Here is a 20,743-nt window from a genome sequence, read left to right as displayed (position 1 = left end):
CACTTACTAGAGATGGGTGGCCTAGGGCAAAATATTTAACCTCATTGCATCACTTGCCACACCTATAAAACAGAGGGGATAATACTCTCACCTACAGGGACTGTTAGAGTCTTGAAAGAGTTGATCTAGCCATGATGAACTTCTTTTAGTTTCTCAAAAGCACCAAGCATAATCTTTTACCACTGCTTCTAGCACATGCTTTTCCTTCTATTAAAAGCATTTTCTTCTCCCTTTTCCTGGCTTCCTTTAGGTGCTGGTTTAAATGAAACTTGTAGAAAGGCTTCCTTGATCTCCTATGTTATCTTGGGGGCCTCTGCTATTTGCCCTCAAAGCACCTATAGGACAGCACTTAAACTTCTCTAAGTTTCTGTTTCCCTGCTAGGCTGTAAGCTCTTTAAAGGTAGACGTCATGTCTGTCTCGATCATTTCTGTAATCTTCAGACCATATAGGTTCACAGTACATACTCAATAAATATTTCTTGAATGACATAAAATGAAATAACAAATCATACTAGGTAGAAAGGAAACCAAAGGATTTCCAAGTTAAATCTTACACTCTAAGTAGAAATCTATGCCTCTCCACATGTTAGATACATAGGAGTGTTTCATCTCATATATTAAGAGACTTGCCACTAAACATAAGAAGTGCCATATTTTAACCAAGTACAAACTTGATGCCCATTTTGGATAAAAACTAATGACTTCATAAGCTGAGCAAATAACAGGCTGTTCAGTGTGTTTACACATATTATTTCATATCCCATATTCCAAAGCCTTTATTAAAATAAGAGTACCACAAAAAATATATGACTAGTGCAGCTCCTTGAATATTATCAGCTGGTCTAAATTAAACTCATAAGTATCAGTAACACAGCTGGTGAGAAGAGAAGGAAGGTGAGACCATGAACATGGGAAAGCACATAAGAAGAAAAAAGAGAAGTCAAAGTATTTGATACAGTGGAGAGTGCTAGAGTAACATCAGCAGCTTGCCTACCAGTGCCCCTGGCTACTCGGCTACTCGTTTACAGATAGGGAACCAGGCGAACTATCAGGGTGTCTTACGGAGTTTATGTGAAAGCTCAGAAGACTATCTCCATTACACTGAAGTTCAAGTTCTCCGTCTATGTCACCAACACAGGGAGAGGACTTGAGGATATGTTTCAGAGATTCCAGGAAGGTGAGTTTGTCAACATTGTTGCCTAGCCAAATGGTTTCCAAGTCAGCTCACCATTCTAAATCCAGAGATTCTCAAACAAGTGAGAAGGAGGAAGGGATCACATTAGGTTGAACCATATACAACTGTCAATAGTCAAAAATTGGTTACATGCTTAAAAAAAAAAAAAAAACCAGGAATCTCAAATGGTTCAATGTGATATACACATACACAGGCTGCAAATAAAATGTATGCACATTTCAATAAAGGAAAAACCTATTAAAATTGTGCTACTCAATATATACTGATAACAAAAGATGAATAAAACTCATCTTTCACTTCTGGAATTATAAGAGATGCTCAAAGTAGTTACCATCAGCATCCAGACAACTTCTAATTATAGGCAACTTCCACTTGGGCAACATTGACCAAACTATCCTTTGGATACCGTTTCATACTAACATGAGTCTCACAGGGGAATGCATCCAATTATTAGGCGTGTTGGAGGTTCTGTTGCATATTCAAAGCTACATGGCTGTCATACTTCCGTAAGAATGGAAGTGGAATTTCAAATACCACTTCAAAATGGTATTACACTCCTCTGATGACAACCGTGCTTTTGAGCTTTTGCCATTTTCTTTGACTATCCTGCTTGTCACATGGTGATGCTAGCATTCATTTGATTAATACCATCTTTTGAGCAAATGTCATGCTACCCATTCCTACCATAATTCAATTCAACTTCAAAAAGTAACCCATAGATAACAGCTCTTAAAAAGTGTATATACTTTTTGGCACCCCTGGTATTTAGAATCACTTACTTATTGGGCCGGGTGTGATGGCTTATGCCTGTAATCCTAGCACTCTGGGAGGCCTAGGTGAGTGGATTGCCCGAGCTCACATGTTCAAGACCAGACTGAGCAAGAGCAAGAGCAAGAGACCATCTCTAAAAACAGCCAGGCGTTGAGACAGGCGCCTATAGTCCCAGCTACTCGGGAGGCTGAGACAAGAGAATTGCTTGAGCCCAAGAGTTTGAGGTTGCTGTGAGCTGTGATTTCATAGCATTCTACTGAGAGGGACAAGTGAGACTCTATCTCAAAAAAAAAAAAAAAAAAGATAGAATCACTGACTTATTGAGCCATTGATATTGACACCATGTCATATTTCTCTAGTTTGGGGCGTTGGGGGACTGAGAACACGAACAGTTGGTCTTTTTCTTAAAGACATGAAGAATTAACTAAGCAAAGAAATGGAAATAGGCGGTGCCTCAAAGGAGTAGGGCACCGGCCCCATATACCGGAGGTGGTGGGTTCAAACCTGGCCCCGGCCAAAAACTGCAAAAAAAGAAATTGAAACAATAGGCTAGGCACAGTGGCTCATGCCTGTAATCCTAGCATACTGGGAGGCCCAGGCAGGTGGATTGCTAGAGCTCAGGAGTTCAAGACCAGCCTGAGCAAGAGCGAGACCCCATCTCTAAAAAATAGCTGGGCACTGTAGCAGGTGCCTGTAGTCCCAGCTACTCAAGAGGCTGAGGCAAGAGAGGATCATCAGAGCCCAAGACTTTGAGGTTGCTGTGAGCTATGATGCCACAGCACCCTACCCAGGGTGACAGAGTGAGACTCTACATAAATAAAAGAAAAATGGAAACAACAAAAATGCCTCTGGATAAGGAATAGATTAAACTACATCATGCACTGAATAATAATGTTTCAATGATGTACCACATATACAGTGGTCCCATAAGATAACAGAGCTGAAAAATTCCTGTTGCCTGGTAATGTCATAGTTGCAGTAAGGTCCTAATGTAAAGTATCAAACAAATTTATGATGAAAAAAAGAAAGAAATCATACAAACCATGGACACATTTCTAAAAAGAGACATGTCCTTAGGAAGAGCTTCAGGTGAGTCCTTCAGGAGATATTTCAGAAGAAGGTATTATTATCACAGGAGATGACAGCTCCATTTGTGTTACTATCCCTGAAGACCTTTCAGTGGGACGAGATGTAGAGATAGAAGACAGTGATACTGATGATCCTGACTGTGCATAAACCAAGGCTAATGTGTCATAGCACACCTAAAATCTTCTTTCTCACGGTGCACCAGTGTGCCACGGCACACCAGGTGAAAATCACTGGTCTAGGAGAAGTAGGCTTGTACCATATAGCCTAGGAGTGTAGCAGTGTAAGTATGATGAAATCACCTAATGACGCATTTTCTCAGAACCTGTACTTGTTAAGCAATTATATATTAAGAACAGCAGACATGGGAAGAGTTTCACACAAAATACATAAATGCTATACTAAGTATAAAAAATACTGCTTGAAACCTAAGTGGAGGCAGTAAGAAAAATACATTTGAAAAACAAACAAACAAATAAAAAAAAAAATTAAGCCAGGCACAATGGTTCATGCCTATAATCCCGGCACTTTGAGAGGCTAAGGCAGGAGAATTGCTTGAAGCCAAGAGGTTTGGGACTAGCATGGGCAATATAATGAAACCCCTATCTCTACAAAAAAGTTTTTTTTTTTTTTAAATTTAGCTGAGCATGGTGGTGTACACCTCTTGGCCCAGCTTAGGAGGATGAGGCCATCTTAGGAGGATGAGGCAGAAGAATCCTTTGAGCCCACGAGTTCAAGGTTACAGTAAGCTATGAGCATGCCACTGTGCTCTGGGCTAGGCAACAGGAGACGCAGTTTCAAAAAAATTTTTTTAAATTGCAAAACATGGCAGCGCCCGTAGCTCAGTGGTTATGGTGTCAGCCACATACACCAAGGCTGGCGGGTTTGAACCCAGCCCAGGCCAGCTAAACAACAATGACAACTGCAACCAAAAAATAGCCAGGCGTTGTGGCAGGTGCCTATAGTCCCAGCTACTTGGGAGGCTAAGGCAAGAGAATCACTTAAAGCCCAAGTATTTTAAGGTTGCTGTGAGCTGTGACGCCATAGGACTCTACCAAGGGCAACTCTGTCTCCAAGGGCCTTAGTGTGTGTCACACTTTATGGGGGCAAGACATGATTGCAAGAGGGACTTTACCTAACAATTGTAATCAGTGTAACTGGCTTATTGTACCCTCAATGAATCCCCAACAATTAAAAAAAAAAGAACTAAAGATAAAAAAAAAAAAAAAGTGATGCTCCAGGTGAGACTCCAACTGACACCCTCGGTATTGCTCCGCCTGCACTGGCATATCAGTACTATGCACTAACCGATTGCACCACAGGACCTCTGGCTACCCTGTTGCTCAGAAGAGTACTTCAATTGGTCATAGCCATGTGGCCTCACTGGACAGCTCCCCCTTGTGCAGTCATAGCCACATGACCTAACAGGAAAGCTCCGCCTTGTGTCGCATATGCAAATAAAAATTTAAAAAAATACCCAGGCATCGAGGTGGGTGCCTGTAGTCCCAGCTACTTTGGAGGCTGAGGCAAGAGAATCACTTAAGCCCAAGTGTTTGAGGTTGCTGTGAGCTGTGATGCTACAGCACTCTACCCAGGGCGACTCTGTCTCAAAAAACCAAAAAGAACAATAAGCCATGTATTAAGATGACATTTTAAAAATCTAGAAGACATTAAAACTAAAAATGTTTTTAAAATCAAGAAGAACAAATCCGTTTGGTTAAGAGGTCCCTACATATAAACAAGAATAAGGTGGAATAAAGCTTCTTTGGCAGTCAGTCACTATGCCTTCTAGCATTACCACAGAAAGTTATGAAGACAATTACATCATCTAGCTTTTTCAAAATGTGAGAGTGATATCACCCTACTGGGCATAGACTCACTGCAGCAGGAAACAGATGGTTAAGACCCCTCTTTATTTGGTTTTGTAAACATCATTGCCACTAACGTACCATAATAACATGTTGATTTGAGGAGGGACAGAATCAGAAGTTAAGTATAGCCAGTAACAACCCTTTTCCTTCAAAAAAGAATTTTTTTTTTTTGAGGCAGAGTCTCCCCCTGTCGCTCAGGCTAGAGTGCTGTCACCTCAGCTTAGCTCACAGCAACCTCAAACTCCTGGGCTCAAGCAGTCTTCCTCCCTCAGTCTCCTGAGTAGTTGAGACTACAGGCACCCACCCCAATAGTCGGTTGATTTTTTTCTATTTTTAGTAAAGACAGGGTCTTGCTCTTGCTCAGGCTGGTCTCAAACTACTGAGCTCAAGCGATCTACCATCCTCTACCTCCTAGAGAGCTAAGATTACAGTTGTGAGCCACCATGCCCAGTCCTTCAAAATATTTTTTTAAAAAATCTAGTTTCCTAAATCCTGGCTAGTTACTGGTACCTGTGTATACATTTGTTCAAGAAATACTCAGTGAGTATATACTATGCCCTGCCCTTGTGGAGTCTACTATTCAAATGATATTTTAAGTGGACAGCAGTGATAATATTTTAACACAGCTAGATATATAGGTAGAAAAGGAAAGAAGGGTCACTCATGAGGCAATGCTCAACCCTATAATAATATCCCAACCCAATGATTACACTTTTGAAAAGCTGACAATAATAGCTACCCTCTGGGATTATCCAGTTACACCTGTTACTGCTTACACATCAGCTGGCTTGCCTAGAAATGGATTTTATTAAAAACTTCCTTCAAATATTGGGACAAGGAAAATAATTCAGAGCCAAAGGATAAAAATGAGGTTCTGAAGGAGAAGGAAGGAAGAAGAGAAGGAAAGAAAAATGTAGTCGAAAAGTACAAACCAAAGCTCGGTGCCTGTAGCTCAGCAGCTAGGGCACCAGCCACATACACCGGAGCTGGCGGGTTCGAATCCAGCCCAGGCCTGCCAGACAACAACTATAACCAAAAAATAGCCAGGCATTGTGGCGGGCATCTCTAGTCTCAGCTACTTGGAAGGCTGAGGCAAGAGAATCGCTTAAGTCCAAGAGTTTGAGGTTGCTGTGAACTGTGATGCTACAGCACTCTACCAAGGGCGACAAAGTGAGACTCTGTCTCAAAAAAAAAAAAAGTACAAACTGAAAACTAAAACATCTTGATCAATTTCATCTACAGACTGGCTGGCTGTTAGAAACAACACTGCTGTCTCGTTATAATAGTACTCTCTCTAGCAAGCATGAAATTTAGAATATGCTAGTTCCACTGTAGAACATGCCCAGTGAAGTTGCAGTCTCTACAGACTTAAAATGCCTCAATATTAAGGCACTTTTGCATAGCACCAAAACAAGAACTCTAAGAACAGACTTAAAGAGAAGTGCCAGGGTATTAAAAAAATTTTAAGTCTCTACAGACTTAAAATGCCTCAATATTAAGGCACTTTTGCATAGTACCAAAACAAGAACTCTAAGAACAAACTTAAAGAGAAGTGCCAGGGTACTAAAAAAGCCCGAGCAGAGCTGTAGCCTTTTTCCCATCTCAATGAAATACTATTTAAGGAAGGAAAGTTATGTATCCCCATACAAAGGTCAGCCAAGAAACCTGCCGTAATTCCAACAGTGTTGATATTTCCTACTAGTAGATATTGCCCATGTGTCCCTAATGAGTTTAGCTTCTGCTGCCTTTGCAATGTAATGTGCATTTAAGACATCCTTTTGCAGTTATTTCTGTAATAATTTAATCTAAAATATATCATCTTCCTAGAAGCATCTGTAACCGATGTGAACAGCAGTAAAAGATAAGAAGGTAGTTTGTTTTTTCATGTCTATGGGAGCAATCAACTGCTTATTCTTCTTTAAAAGCAAAACTAAGGTCAACACAGGATAGTTTTGTTTTCTTTAAATACATCTTGAGCTCTGATGCCATACATCTTGTGGTTATATTATGTTTTCTGGGCCAGATTTTTGTTAAGAATATGGAAAGATGTTAACAAAATGGTTTCAATACCCCCATTTTATGGTGTCCAGGGCTGCAGTGCCTAAAAGTAGAAGACAATAACATTGAGGTTCAGAGGCTGGTGCCAAGCCCTGATCTTCCAGCAGCAATGGAGCAATGCTGGTTAAGGAAAGGAAAAAGTGGCCTAGCAACAGTAGGACATAACCCCAGACCTGGCAGAGGATCATATTCAATACAAATCCCAAACTTCAGAGGATCATTCCACAGAACAGTTTTATGCAACCCAAACAGGTAACTATACAACTTTAAAATATCATTGATCTTCTTTAACTCAAGAGGTAGAGGTCATGAGCACAGCCCAGGAGTCTAACAACTGCTTTTCTGTCCTGAACAAAGTCCTAGTCCCTGCTATCCATGCAAAAGACACATTTCTCCATGATTTCGTGACAAAACATTACAACATCTAGAAAGACTGGACAAACAATATATGACCTTAAGTATTACATTAGCTAGGAGTGATGCAGAACTAGAGAAATCAATTCTAGGATGAAAAATAATTCCTTCAACTAAAATCAGCTGCTTCAAAATGAGTTGCCTACATATCACTAAAGTTACATATACATGTTATATAACAATAATCCCAAATTGAAAAAGAAAGACAAATGAAGTTGTGCCTCCATTTTGCAGAGTTTCACTGGGGACTGTGATCATAAAATGAAGGGTTTCTCAATGTACTATTTAGCTTAAGAAATCCCATAGTCTACAACTTGTTTTGTAACTATGTCTTGTAAATATAGACTGGATTTGAGATTCCTAGTTTTCAAAACTCTGGCTAAAGCCCATGAATTCACTGCCACTTCCTACTCCTCATCTTGGTAATGTCCTAGTATAGCATCCACCTCCTCTTTCCTGCTGACAGTGCCCTAATCAAGGTGATCCTTCAATCAAACAGGGGACAGGAAGGCAGTCAATAGACTTCCTCAGTTGAGGACAATTAGAAACAAGATTAGAAGCAAGCACTTTATTTCTGTGAGGAAAAAAGAATCCTGTGATCTTTAGGGCATTTTTCTTTTGTTTTGTTTTGTTTTAAAGAAAAAGATCCACTATCTGAAACTTCTATTCTCCCATTTTACTAAAGGTTATCTCTGCAGTCATAGGCCAATTACTCCACAGAAACATTTTATGTAACCAAAAAACAATGGCATACATGCAGGGTACAATAGAGTTAAGAGGGGTTAGAGAGCTATCCCACCACTGATGTTCTTCCAAGTGCTAGAGATGCCACCTCTGCAGAGCACTTGTGCCTAGACCCGCTGGAAAATGACCCCTACCTAGTGAGGATTCAAGACAGCTGGCAGGGCTGATGCAAGTGTCTTTTTGTACCCTTGAAGCTAAGAATCATCAATTATTCACTTCTAACCAACCTAGTCCCGAAAGAAATGCAAAGATACCGCTGAGCTGTAAAAGTTATGTTGGGGAACTCCATTTCAAAACAGGAATAAAAAAGAAGGTGGGGGATTCACCAGAAAGTTTCTCATTTTGCAACTGTGTCTTCTAAAATCATCTGTACTTTAAAGGATATCACGTATAATGAAGTGAATTCTTTGGGGGATATTTCCTAATTAAAAAAAGGTACTCTCCTACAAACATTTTAATATTTAATCTCTTGGTGATCAAGAGAAATGTTAAAATTAATGTCAGTATTTACATAAATTAGAAAAAACCTGCTCCTACTAAAAGGCCTGGTGAAAGTGCTGGTCTTTAAACATGACACTGAAAACAAAATCTAAAAATTGGGGGAGAGGATTTTGCATTACAAAACATCCTTAGGTGGTCAGTAATTTTGCCTAAAAACATGCAATGTGGAACTGCATTTGAATGAATATGCTAATACTGACATATTCTATGGGGGAAATAAACACTACATAGCTTCCCATCAGCAAGTCACCAATTCACCAACAGTGCACCTGAGCCCAGCATTTTCTAGTTTCTGGGTTATGGGAGCAAATTTGCTTCCCAGAAATTCTAACCTACTCCTGTAAGGAATTGTCTGAGCATAGAGAGGACCCCATTGCCTTTCAAAACCCTTTCGGTTCTGCACTTTCTAAACCTCATATATTGGCTCAGTGCCTGTAGCTCAGCAGCCAGGGCACCAGCCACATACACTGGAGCTGGCACCCGTTCAAACCCAGCCTGGGCCTGCCAAACAATGATAATTACAACAACAACAAAATAGCCAGGCATTGTGGCGGGTGCCTGTAGTCCCAGCTACTTGGGAGGCTGAGGCAAGAGAATTGCTTAAGCCCAGGAGTTTGAGGTTGCTGTGAGCTGTGATGCTATAGCACTTTAGCGAGGGCGACATAATAAGACTCTGTCTCAAACAAATAAAAAATACAAAATAAACCTCATATATTCCCCCAAAGAATTTAAAATCTTGGATTAACCTTTCAATTGACCTTTGACAAAGTTTGGCAAGTTTCTGTGATTCTAGGTGAAGGAATACTATTATGCCTGGTCTCTTTTCTGCTCCATTTGTCTAAAACATATTCATCCCGCAACTGTTACAGCTATTTCTGCCCAGCTCTACCCATCACCAAAGTTATGATTTTTTTTTTCAATTGTTCTCTTAAGCTACTTCTCAACTTAGTATCTTTCATGGTCATGAAAAACATGGAACCTTTTACTTGCTTCATCCCATACAATCTTAGTGCTAGTTCTCTCTTCTCAACGCCATGAGTGCATTTTAAGCTCATTCACCAAGTTCCTGTTTCCTGTCTGAGGGAAGTTTTCAGCTTTCAGTTCATTTGAGAAGTAGAAATGACTAATATATTCTGAGCACAGCGAATGTTCGCCATCTCAGGTCAGCCTATCCTCCAGATTTTCTTTGATAAAGTATCACTCAGTTAACCCCAGGGGACTTGGTCCTTCAAACCCTTATCATTACCTTTTTGTAGTATTAAAATATGTTAAGCACACAAGTTATTTCATCATGCCTCCCCACTGTACTAACCTCATAAAAACCACTAGAAACCAACATTAATATTTTCAACACCTCCTTAATAGTCAAATTTCACCTGCCCCTCTCATTAAGCAAGTGAGAAACAAGAAACCTCTACGCTAAATCCCCGTATAATCTGTAAATTGATAGTACCTATGAGAGAAAAATCCCCCACATTGTAAAATCAGGTCCAAAAAGGCCTAAATGCATACAGCCATGGAAAACAGAGAAACTGTTTCAATTGCCACAACAAAACCATGAGTAGCTTCACATTAATACCTTTATTTACCAGGTAGAATCTTCTTTTGTAAAATGCTCTATTGAATTCATGAAAATGATTAAAGTAGCAAAAGTCTTCATAGCAAAATAAGGTCTTTTTACCACTATGTCCCACAGCATAAATACAGAGGAAGTTATAAAGGGTCTTCAGTGGATTTGTTTAACAAATGCTACCAGATGCCTTGAGAAAGCAGCATACATATTTACTTACATAAATCAAACTTGGTCTCCTAATATTCAGTTCTCCTAATATTCAATTTTATGAACTATAGACTAAGATATTATAGACAAAGATTCATGTTGCTACAGATACCTAGTTTTCTTTACTTTTGTAAGTTTGTAATAGAATACTACATACAGGCACACCTTATGAAAAACTAATCACAGCAGTTGTTTTTTCTTTGAAGAAAAATAACCATTCAGGTTCAGTTTTTAAATCTTCATTAAAACCAAACTCTACCCCAAAACACTTCCTAATGACATTTTAATACATATATTGCATATACATCATCACTAGTAACTACAATGTCAAGAACATGTACGTTCACAGTGAAAGTCAAAACAGAACTGAACTGGTTCAACATTGAGAACTTCAATATTCCTTGGCTATTTACTTTTGGTGACCGTGACTTTTTTTAAGATCATGGTGACCATGACTTTTTTTAAGATCACGGTTGTCCTAGAAAACAGTTATTTTAACTAAAACGCTGTATTTACAATGGCACAATGTTGGCCTTTTCCTACCATATGTATTTTTCACTTATTCAAAGATACTAATCCTGAAATAGGCTCGCAATTTAATACCAAGTTAAAGAAGTTACAAATCAGTATGTAAAGGAAAAACCTATTTTTGTAGAAAGATGATATATATGTGTGCACATGTGCGTGCAAATGTGCATGGGTGCCTGCATGTGTCCATACTTCACATGCAACACGTATGCACGATCACATATACCAAAATGTTAACAATGGATCTTTCTGGGTACAGAATTATAAGGCATTTATCCTTCTCTATACTCATATTTTTTGGTATAGAAAATTTAGAAAATACAAATATAACTTAAACAATGGAAGAAAAAGTTATTTAAAAACCTAAGGTGGTGCCTGTGACTCAAAGGGGTAGGGCACGGGCCCCATATGCCAGAGGTGGCAGGTTCAAACCCAGCCCTGGCCAGAAATTGAAAAAAAAAAAAGTTATTTAAAAACCTGAGTGGGCCCACCCTGCCCCTTCCTCCAGGTTCAGTCCGGTTTTTTTAAAAAAGGATTTTTTTTTTAATAATATAAAATCAAATATAAAAAGAAATTTTAAAAAAAACCTAAGTGCCTGGCATGGTGCCCCAAGTCTATAATCCTAGCACTCTTGGAGGCTGAGGCAGGAGGACTGCTTGAGCTCAGGAGTTTGAGACCAGACTGAGCAAGAGCAAGACCCTGTCTCTACTAAAAACAGAAAATTTTGCTGGGTATGGTACCAAGTGCTTGTAGTCCCAGCTACTCAGGAGGCTAAGGCAGGAGGATCACTTGAACCCAAGAGTTTGAGGTTGCTATGAGCTAAGCTGATGCCATGGCACTCTAGCATGGGCAAAAGTGGGACTCAAAAAAAAAAAAAAAACAACCTGAGGGCTCAATCAGTAACAAGGCGTTACATTTCTAGCACAATGTTATATAATGAAAGAATCCTAGTATAAGTCCCCTCAATTATGCAAATGTCTTTCATTATTAATCCACACAATGACTATCAAGATAGTAATTATAAATTGTAACATACAGTATAGAACTGCATAGGATCCCTCTACAGCCTTCCTCTAACACCACTCCCCTTTCCTCTAGGGATAACTGCTCTTGATATGTATCAATCAGAGCTGTTACCATTATCCACACACAAATAAGGGTTTAAGATAAGTGTAATCACAGTATACAGTTGTTCTGTGACTCCCTCCCCTTCTTATCCCCTACTTAACAACATACTTTGAACTCCTATGTCCGTTTAGATGGGTCTGTCTGAGGAATTTTTTTTTTTAATTTAATAGGTCCATCGTATTCTACAAGTACAGCCTATTATTATATAAATCATTCCTGGCCTCATGCCTATAATCCCAGCACTTTGGGAGGCTGAGAGAGAAGGATCACTTGAGGCCAGGAATTTGAGATCAGCCTGAGAAACACAGCAAGATTCCCATCTCCACATAGACATTTTTTAAAAACTTAAATAAGTATATCATTGCCCTGTTGATGGATATTTAGGTTGCTACAAATTTTTGATGTTATGAATAATTTTACCATAGTGAAACCATATCATCTTATACATGTGGTATTTCCCTAGAATTATTTTCTAATAGAACTGTTGGGTTAAAATATATGCACATTTAAGTGTGAAGATTTTACTTTGACTCAAAGTAAAATCAAATACAAAAGCAATTCATATAACCAACATCTGTACCCCCATAATATTCTGAAATAAAAAATAAACAGAAAAATTATAATTAAAAAGGTGAGGATTTTAGTATTCTTTTTTTTATTTCCGATTAATATGAGGGTACAATTAGGTTACATTTTTTGTATTTGTTAGGTAAAGTCCAAGTTGTAGTTGAGCCCTTTCAGCCAGGAGGAGGATTATTAGTATTCTTTATCAAAAAGATACATTAACAGTGTAAGAAAGTACTGATTTACTAGAAGTTGATATAATAGTCAGCTTTTGCCAATGTATTTGGTTTAAAATGGTTTGTGTTTCCGTAATTACAAAAATGGATTTGAACATCTTTTTTATTCATCATTATTATTTCTTTTTCTAATGGGTGTCTTTTTTTATTGATCTATAGAAGTAGGGATATTATATAGTAGAAACTCTTATGTGATTTGAAACAGTTGGTTAATTAATTGAAAAGGTCAATCTGGGTGAACAATCATAAAAAATATGTGCAATTCATTTTATCAGTGGTAAATGTCCACTCATTCATCAAACTTTTTAAACAGGGTAAAGAGTCCAAGACCTTTTCTATAAATCCATGCCCTCAGAATGAAATTTAAAATGACTTCTTTGGGTAAAACTTCAAAGAACATTAAAGACACTTGCAAGGCTGAGCACAGAAATGTTACACAAATCTATAGTTTTCTTACCAATTATGCAGTAGAAGCTTTAATTCATCTCTACTTTACTGACTTATCACATTAAATTATCTTTATTTCCTTCGTAAAATTCACTGTGTACTGAGCACATGCTATTAATTGATTGATCTCCAGTATTCCAATGTACCAATAGACCAGCTGTTTTTGTAACTAAACTTTTATGTGTTTGGTTGTACTCTTTTTTAAATATGTAATTTGCTTAACATTTTTAGAGACAGACAAAAATTTATAACCAAATAAAGTGAGGGGGTGAGTGAGAGGAGTTGGAATTCCTCTTAGGGAAAATTTACAGATGAAAATATACTGTCCAATTATAGGCCAATTTAACAACTTGCCTTCATCAACTCTTCTCAAAACATTCAACTTGTTTCATTATAAAGAATCTAATGTAGGGCGGCACCTATGGCTCAGTGAGTAGGGTGCCGGCCCCATATACCGAGGGTGGTGGGTTCAAACCCAGCCCGAGCCAAACTGCAACAAAAAATAGCCAGGCATTGTGGCAGGCGCCTGTAGTCCCAGCTACTTGGGAGGCTGAGGCAAGAGAATCGCCTAAGCCCAAGGAGTTGGAGGTTGCTGTGAGCTGTGACACCTCGGGCCTGTATCGAGGGTTAATAAGTGAGACCCTGTCTCAAAAAAAAAAAAAAGAAGAAGAAGAATCTAATGTAACCATCACCTAGCTTCAACAATTATCCATATGTGCCAAATTGTTTCTTTGACACTTCCTGTAACCCCATCACCTTCCCCCATGACCCCCACACAATGTGAAGCAAATCCTAGACATCATATTATTTCATCTGTAAATTATCCCTAAGAGGAACTCCAACTCCCCTCACTGACCCCCTCACTTTATTTGGTTATAAATTTTTGTCTGTCTCTAAAAATGTTAAGCAAATTACATATTTAAAAGAGTACAACCAAACACATAAAAGTTTAGTTACAAAAACATCTGCTCTACTGGTACACTGGAATACTGGAGATCAATCAATTAACAGCATGTGTTCAGTGCACAGTGAATTTTACAAAGGAAATAAAGATAATTTAATGGGATAAGTCAGTAGAGATGAATTAAAGTTTCTACTGCACATGTAGAAGCTATTTCCCCCAGTCACTTGCCTTTTGAACTTCATTATAGTATGCTTTCCAGAAGTTTTAAATATATACTTAGATTTTTAAAATATATCCTTAATTATTTTTGTGTGTGATGGGAGGTAGGTATCCATTTTTTTTCCATATATAGCCAACTCATTAATTTAGGTTTTCAACATTATACTTAGGGTATTTAAAAGAACTAAGGTGTTGACCATCCCCATGGCTGACACCTGTAATCCTAGCACTCTGGAAAGCCCAGGCAGGAGGATCACTTGATCTCAGGCATTCCAGACCAGCCTGAGCAAGAATGAGACCCCATCTCTACTTAAAAAAAAAAAAAAATAGAAAATCTAGCCAGGCATTGTGGCAGGCGCCTGTTGTCCCAGCTACTTGGGAGGCTGAGGCAAGAGGATAGCTTGAATCCAGGAGTTTGAGGTTGCTATGAGCTAGACTGAGGCCATGGCATTCTAGCCAGGGCAACTGAGGTAGACTCCATCTCAAAATAAATAAATAAAAATGTAATGTGTCAACTTCTAACTTACCAAACAGGGAAGCTGTGCAAACAAAATAATAAATCAATAGTCTAAGTTTGACTAGGTTCATACTACTTTGTACTTAAAAGATCACATAGCAGTTTAAGAGCAAAAACTCTGCCACGTCTGGCTCTCTCATTACCACTGGCTCACAAAAGGTTCTCCAAAGGACATAGCAGAATGTATAGACCTCTTTGCAAATCTCACAAAGAGGTTAAATCCCACATTTAAAAACAACAAAAATCAACCTTCCCAACTCTCTGCATTCCTTAAGGCAGCTCCCAAACTATAGTGCCTTGGAGATTTAGTGAAGAAAATGAATACAATCTTTTGAACCACAATATCTCATGGAAATGTAATCAAAAGGCACAAAAGTCAAGGAAAAGTTTGTTAAATTTCCCTTATAACATAGAAAGTCATTATTTTATAAGGCTGCCTTATTTCTGGGGTTTAGCAAACATTTTCTATAAAGGTCCAGAAAGTAAGGAGGCTTTGTGGGCCATAAGTTCTCTGTTTCAACTCTGACACTGTATTATGAATGCAGACAGGCAATATATAAATGAATAGATGTGGCTATTTTCCAATACAAGTTTATTTCCAAAAACAGGTGGTGGGCAGGATTTGGACACAGGAGTATTTTACCAGATCCTGCCTTTTACCAATGTTTGATCTTTTTCAAATTAACTGTGGACTTATTTGAGCAAATATGGTAATACTGGAGGGACAAGTAATAATTTCAGTACCATCTTAGAGAAATGGATATTCTCAGAATTAATAACCTTTTCTTATAAGTTCATCTCTCATGAGGACATACATTTTTTAAAATATAAAATTGTAAGCATCACCTTAAAGCTAATATTTATTTTAAAAGACAGTTAAAATGAATATTAGACAGCTACTATCAAAGGAAAACATGCAGTCTAGACAGTCAAATTTAACAATCTTTTATTTATTATTCCTATAATTGACAATGAGTAGGAAAAAGGCTAGGAAATACATAGTCACCAATCATTAACTTCACTACTTAAAATGCAGAAGTAGATTTTCAAAGTACATTTAAAGAACACAAATTCGTTCTTTAGATTACTTACCAAAATCCTTGATTAAAAAAAAATCTATACAGTTTTGCCAAAATATTTTTAATTTAGAAAGTGAAACCAAAAATCTCCTTGGCACATCACATGGCTATTTTATTTTAAAATACAAATTTTAACATTGCATTTGACAGCCTGGTGAAGCAGACATTATATTTTTAAGGTACAACAGTATGTATAGCCATTTTAATATGATGAGAGCATGTGTGAGTATATATTCATACTCTAAGTCATCAAGGCCACTTGTTCACAGAATATACTAAGAGTCAGGAATGTTGAAAGAAAAAGTGCTCACATTGCTTGCAGAAATAATAGATGCTATACAGAATAGAAAGGAATAAAATAACAAAAAGTATATTAGATCTTTGACACTAAAATACAGTCCAAAAAAGAAAACATTAACAACCTGGACCTCATCTAAATTAAAGCCTTTTGCTCTGCAAAACTCCCTCTGATGAGGCTGAATTGAAAAGACAAGCTATAGACTGGAAGGATACATTTTGAAAGCACTATCTGACAAAGGATTAGTATTAGAATATATAAAGAACTCTCAAAACTCAACCGTTTAAAAAGTCCAACTATAAAATGGACAGAAGACATGATAGACATTTCATTGAAGGAAATACAAGGATGGCAAATAAGCACATGGAAAGATGTTCAGCCTCATTAGCTATCAGAAAAAAATTTCAAATTAAAACTATAAGGAAATAAGACTACACATCTAACAGAATGGCTAAAATAAAATAGTGACAATACCAAATGCTAGCAAGAATGAGGAGCACTCATACATGGCTGGTGGGAATGTAAAATGCTACAGCCACTCTGGAAAAGTCTGGCAGTTCTTCAGAAAAGTAAACATGCATCTACTACATAAGCCAGCATGTACACTCTTGGGCATTTATCCCAGATAAAGGAAAACTTATGTTCACACAAAAACCTATACACAATTGTTCACGGGAGCTTTATTCATAATAGGCCAAAAAGCAAAATAAAATAAACACAAATCCCTAGAAACACAAGATGCCTTGCAACAGGTATGTGTTTAAACAAACTGCAGCACACACGCAAAAAAGAAGAAGAAAAAAAAAAAAACTACAGTACATCCATACCAGGGTATACCACTCAGCAATGAAAAAGAACAAATTGTTGATAAAAAATACATTCCCAGCATGAATGGCCCGGGAGTTATGCTGAGTGACATAAAGCCAATCTCAGAAGGTTACACACTATGTGATTCCATTTATATAAGCATCTTTGAAATGACCAAAGTATAGACATGGGAAACAGATCAGTGGTTGCCAGAGGTCAGGAAGGAAGAAAGCTGGCTGTAGCTATAAAAGGATAACATCGATGACTATTGAGATGATGCAGTCATTCTGTAGCTTGACTATAGTGGTGATCACATGAATCTACCTGTGATAACATTACATAAAACTAAATGTACATATGCAAATGAGTGTATGTGAAACTAGCGAAATGTGAATAGAGAGACTGTATTAACTTCAATTTCCTGGTTAAGATGTTACACTATAGTTATGTGCAATGTTACCATTGATGGAAATTAGATAAAGAGTATCACTTCTTAAAACTGTATGAGAATCTACAACCATCTCAAAATTTAAAAAAAGAAAAGAAAAAGCAGTATAATACCAGCCAATGGCAGGAGTAGAAAATGAAGCTTTCATTTTTGCTGAAAGCTCAGTAATTGAAAATCAAGGAAGGGGAGAAAAAAGCAATGTCGAAAAGAGGCTTTAGGCTATAATTAACACAATCATCTACTCCTCCCCTTTGGAGCTTTAACTTCCCCAAGATTTTGTTTATGTCACTGATTTGACTATTGTTTTTAATAAATTGCATATGCATCTATCTCTCCACAACCCCCACTATCATCACCACCATCCCAGACTATAAACTTGTACACTCTGGGTTGTCTTTTTAACCATCATATCCTGAGGGCCTGGCACAAAGTAACTGACAGATGAAGAAACAAGATAGTTGAATGAATGAATAAGTGAATGAGATGGCTGCCTATTCTTTTAAAGTTTCTAGCTGATTACAGTTATAAGGCAGTATAGACATTCACTTACAGATTTTTAAAAGTCATAAATGTTTTAAAAAGTGTGTGTAACACACATTTCACTTGTAAGCAGAATTTAATAACAATACCTTACTTTTGTAAAATACTTCCTAATTTATAGACTTTTACCTATAGAAACTCATTTATTAATCAGGATGAACTGAGAACTAGGTATATCTAGTACCAATCTAAATATACCTAGCTCTCAGTTTGAGAAAAAAGTTCTAAACAACTGGTACAAAAGGACTTAATGACACAGCCCCAATGCAAATTACATATATTTTTTTCATTACATTATTCAGTATAAAAATACAGAATTCAAACTGTGAGACTTATGTATCATTTTGTCAACCATGAAGACACATTATAGATGCAAAAACTAAGAGAGGTAAAGTGACTCATTCAAGATTATTATACATCCAACAAGCCAGGAATGGAACCTGAGCCTCTCAAGAATCCCAATTCATTTCTCTTCTCACTGAATTGGGTAAGATTCTTCTCTATCCATCTTACTACTACGTAAAATACTCAAAACAAAAATCTTAATCTGAATCACATGTATTTTTTTTAAAACCCACTGAAAGTGAATTTACTCAAGCTTTTAATTGTTTCATTACACTTTCCATGTACTTTTAGATGTCAAATTACTTCTTATAACAGGACAGTAAGGTACTTTATTCTAAGGTACAACAAGTATGCTGATAGTTCAATGTTTTATCCCACAACTAAATGACAGCAGAGTGTCAATTCTAACAGGAATCTTACAAGTCCTATACTTTAGCAGCTTCAATCAAAAAGATGAGCTATTTTACAATTTAAGGAAGAAGTCCTTACAGTTGACTGATAATGTTCATTGGCAGGATGTAAATGAATCTTAATTTGCTGCTTTATCTATCAAGAACATTTAAACTCTTTCTTGTTAGAGACAAAATAAAGTGACAACAACTATAGGAAATAAGGCTTTAAACAGGTTAAATCTGCATTATGCAGCCAACATAGTACTAAAGCATGAATTTAAAGTCCTAGAATCAAAACACCAAAAGGAAACTTAGTTATGGTCCAGTCCAACATCCTTATTTTGGCAGAAAAAAAAACTGAGATGTTGATTAAACCATTAACCAATAAAGCAAACAGCTTACTTGTTCACTGGGATTCGTTTCAGTACTATTTTATCCTTATTTTTGCATCTCACTGTCATTTCTCAGAGCTGAGAACTGACCTTTTTTAAGGTGAAGAGAGAGAAAAGAGCAAATTAATTTCAAGCGGGTGAAAAAAAACTGCCTCTGAAGGAGATGCTGGAGTGAAGAGAAATGACGTCTGACTTAAAATATGTAACCCCTTGATGGGGTTAGGTAATGAATCATATTCTCCTAGATTTTTCTACGTCTATGGACATCAGCCACAGCTTTGGGGGCACTCAAATCAGAGGAAGAGGAAGTGAATAAAGGTAACACTAAATATATAGCACCCACTTAAGGCAGGGATGTAGATAGAAAGAACGGGAGGGGGGTGAGGAGGGCATGCTTCCCCAGAATCCAGCTGTTTTCTAACATATCCAAAGGTATGGAAGCTAGGAAGATACTGGAAGCAAAAGCATCCCTCAAATTCGAGAGGGCAGATGCTTCTAGGGCCAGAGACTCCCCAACCCTCAGTTACAGAGTAACTGGGAGGGGACAAAATGGAGTTGCGGTCTAGGGGTGCCCTTAAGGTCGTTTGGAGGTCTAGCAAGCAGTTGATGGGCTCCTCTTGGAAGGGTCCTGGCAAAACCTAGTATACGGACCAGGAAGACGACTTCTGGCACCAGTGTAAGACGAGCGGCAGGAAGAGGCAGGCCAGGGTCCGGAGGACCCCAGACTCGAGCAAAGGAACAGACACAGAGACCTCGGAAATCTGGGTCCCGGGCAAGGCAGGCGGATAGATCGCCCCGGTTCAAGAAGAAAGCGAGGCAATTCCGGGAATAGAAATGCCCACCCGACCTCCTCCCTGCTCAGGTGAGGCACGGTAACCCCACCGCAGAGGGGGCCCTGATACTGACAGAGAAGGGGTGCGGGCTGGGGTTATTCCCCGGCCGGGGTTACTCACCAGAGGCGATGCCCCTCGCGTCTTCGCAACTGGCCGGCGCCTGACACTCGGGAAGCTCGCAGAAAGGAGCCGCGTGCCCGCTAGCGCTGAGGCGAGGAGGGGCGCGCCGCGGAGGCTCGAGAAAAAGCCGCAGCGGCGCGCGCGCACCCTGACGGCCGGCAGAGGCGGGGCGCGGCGCGAGCCCGGAAAAGACGCGCCCGGAGGGGCGGGCGGAGCGCGGGCGCGCGGTGGTGTGGCTGAGCGAGCCGAATCGCTGGCGGTAGACGGCTCGGCCCACCCACACGCCCGCCCCCGCTGGCCTGAGACGTCAGCCGAGAAGGCGGGGCCGCGCGGGCTTCCAGTAGCCGGGGCGCAGCGGGCGCGCGGAGCCGGCTAACGGCGCGCGGCAGGTTGTTGTGATCCGCTGCTGCCCGGCTTGCTGGCGGTGCGGGCGAAAGTGCTTCGGAAGGTCCTCGCGCCTAATTGCACAGAGGTGTTGAAACGGGCCACGCCCGCACCTGCGCTCGCGCCCCAGGACTCCACCCTA

At 38.9% G+C, this 20,743-nt stretch overlaps 1 protein-coding gene across 3 annotated transcripts in view; it reads right to left on the bottom strand.

The window, feature by feature from the left end:
- ACSL4 (acyl-CoA synthetase long chain family member 4) overlaps positions 1-20,469 on the bottom strand; it is an 89,749-nt gene extending 69,280 nt beyond the window's left edge. For 2 of the 3 annotated variants that reach the window (XM_053579701.1, XM_053579702.1), the window contains exon 1: positions 20,218-20,469. The gene's annotated coding sequence lies outside the window, so the exon portion shown is untranslated. The remainder of the gene's footprint in view (positions 1-20,217) is intronic. The other variant, XM_053579700.1, reaches the window with a different exon arrangement.
- Positions 20,470-20,743: the final 274 nt, after the last annotated feature.

Source organism: Nycticebus coucang, chromosome X (assembly GCF_027406575.1).
Source record: "Nycticebus coucang isolate mNycCou1 chromosome X, mNycCou1.pri, whole genome shotgun sequence".
Classification (NCBI taxonomy): domain Eukaryota; kingdom Metazoa; phylum Chordata; class Mammalia; order Primates; family Lorisidae; genus Nycticebus; species Nycticebus coucang.
The sequence above is the reverse complement of the archived record's forward strand: the minus strand, read 5'-3'. Positions and strand labels throughout refer to the sequence as shown.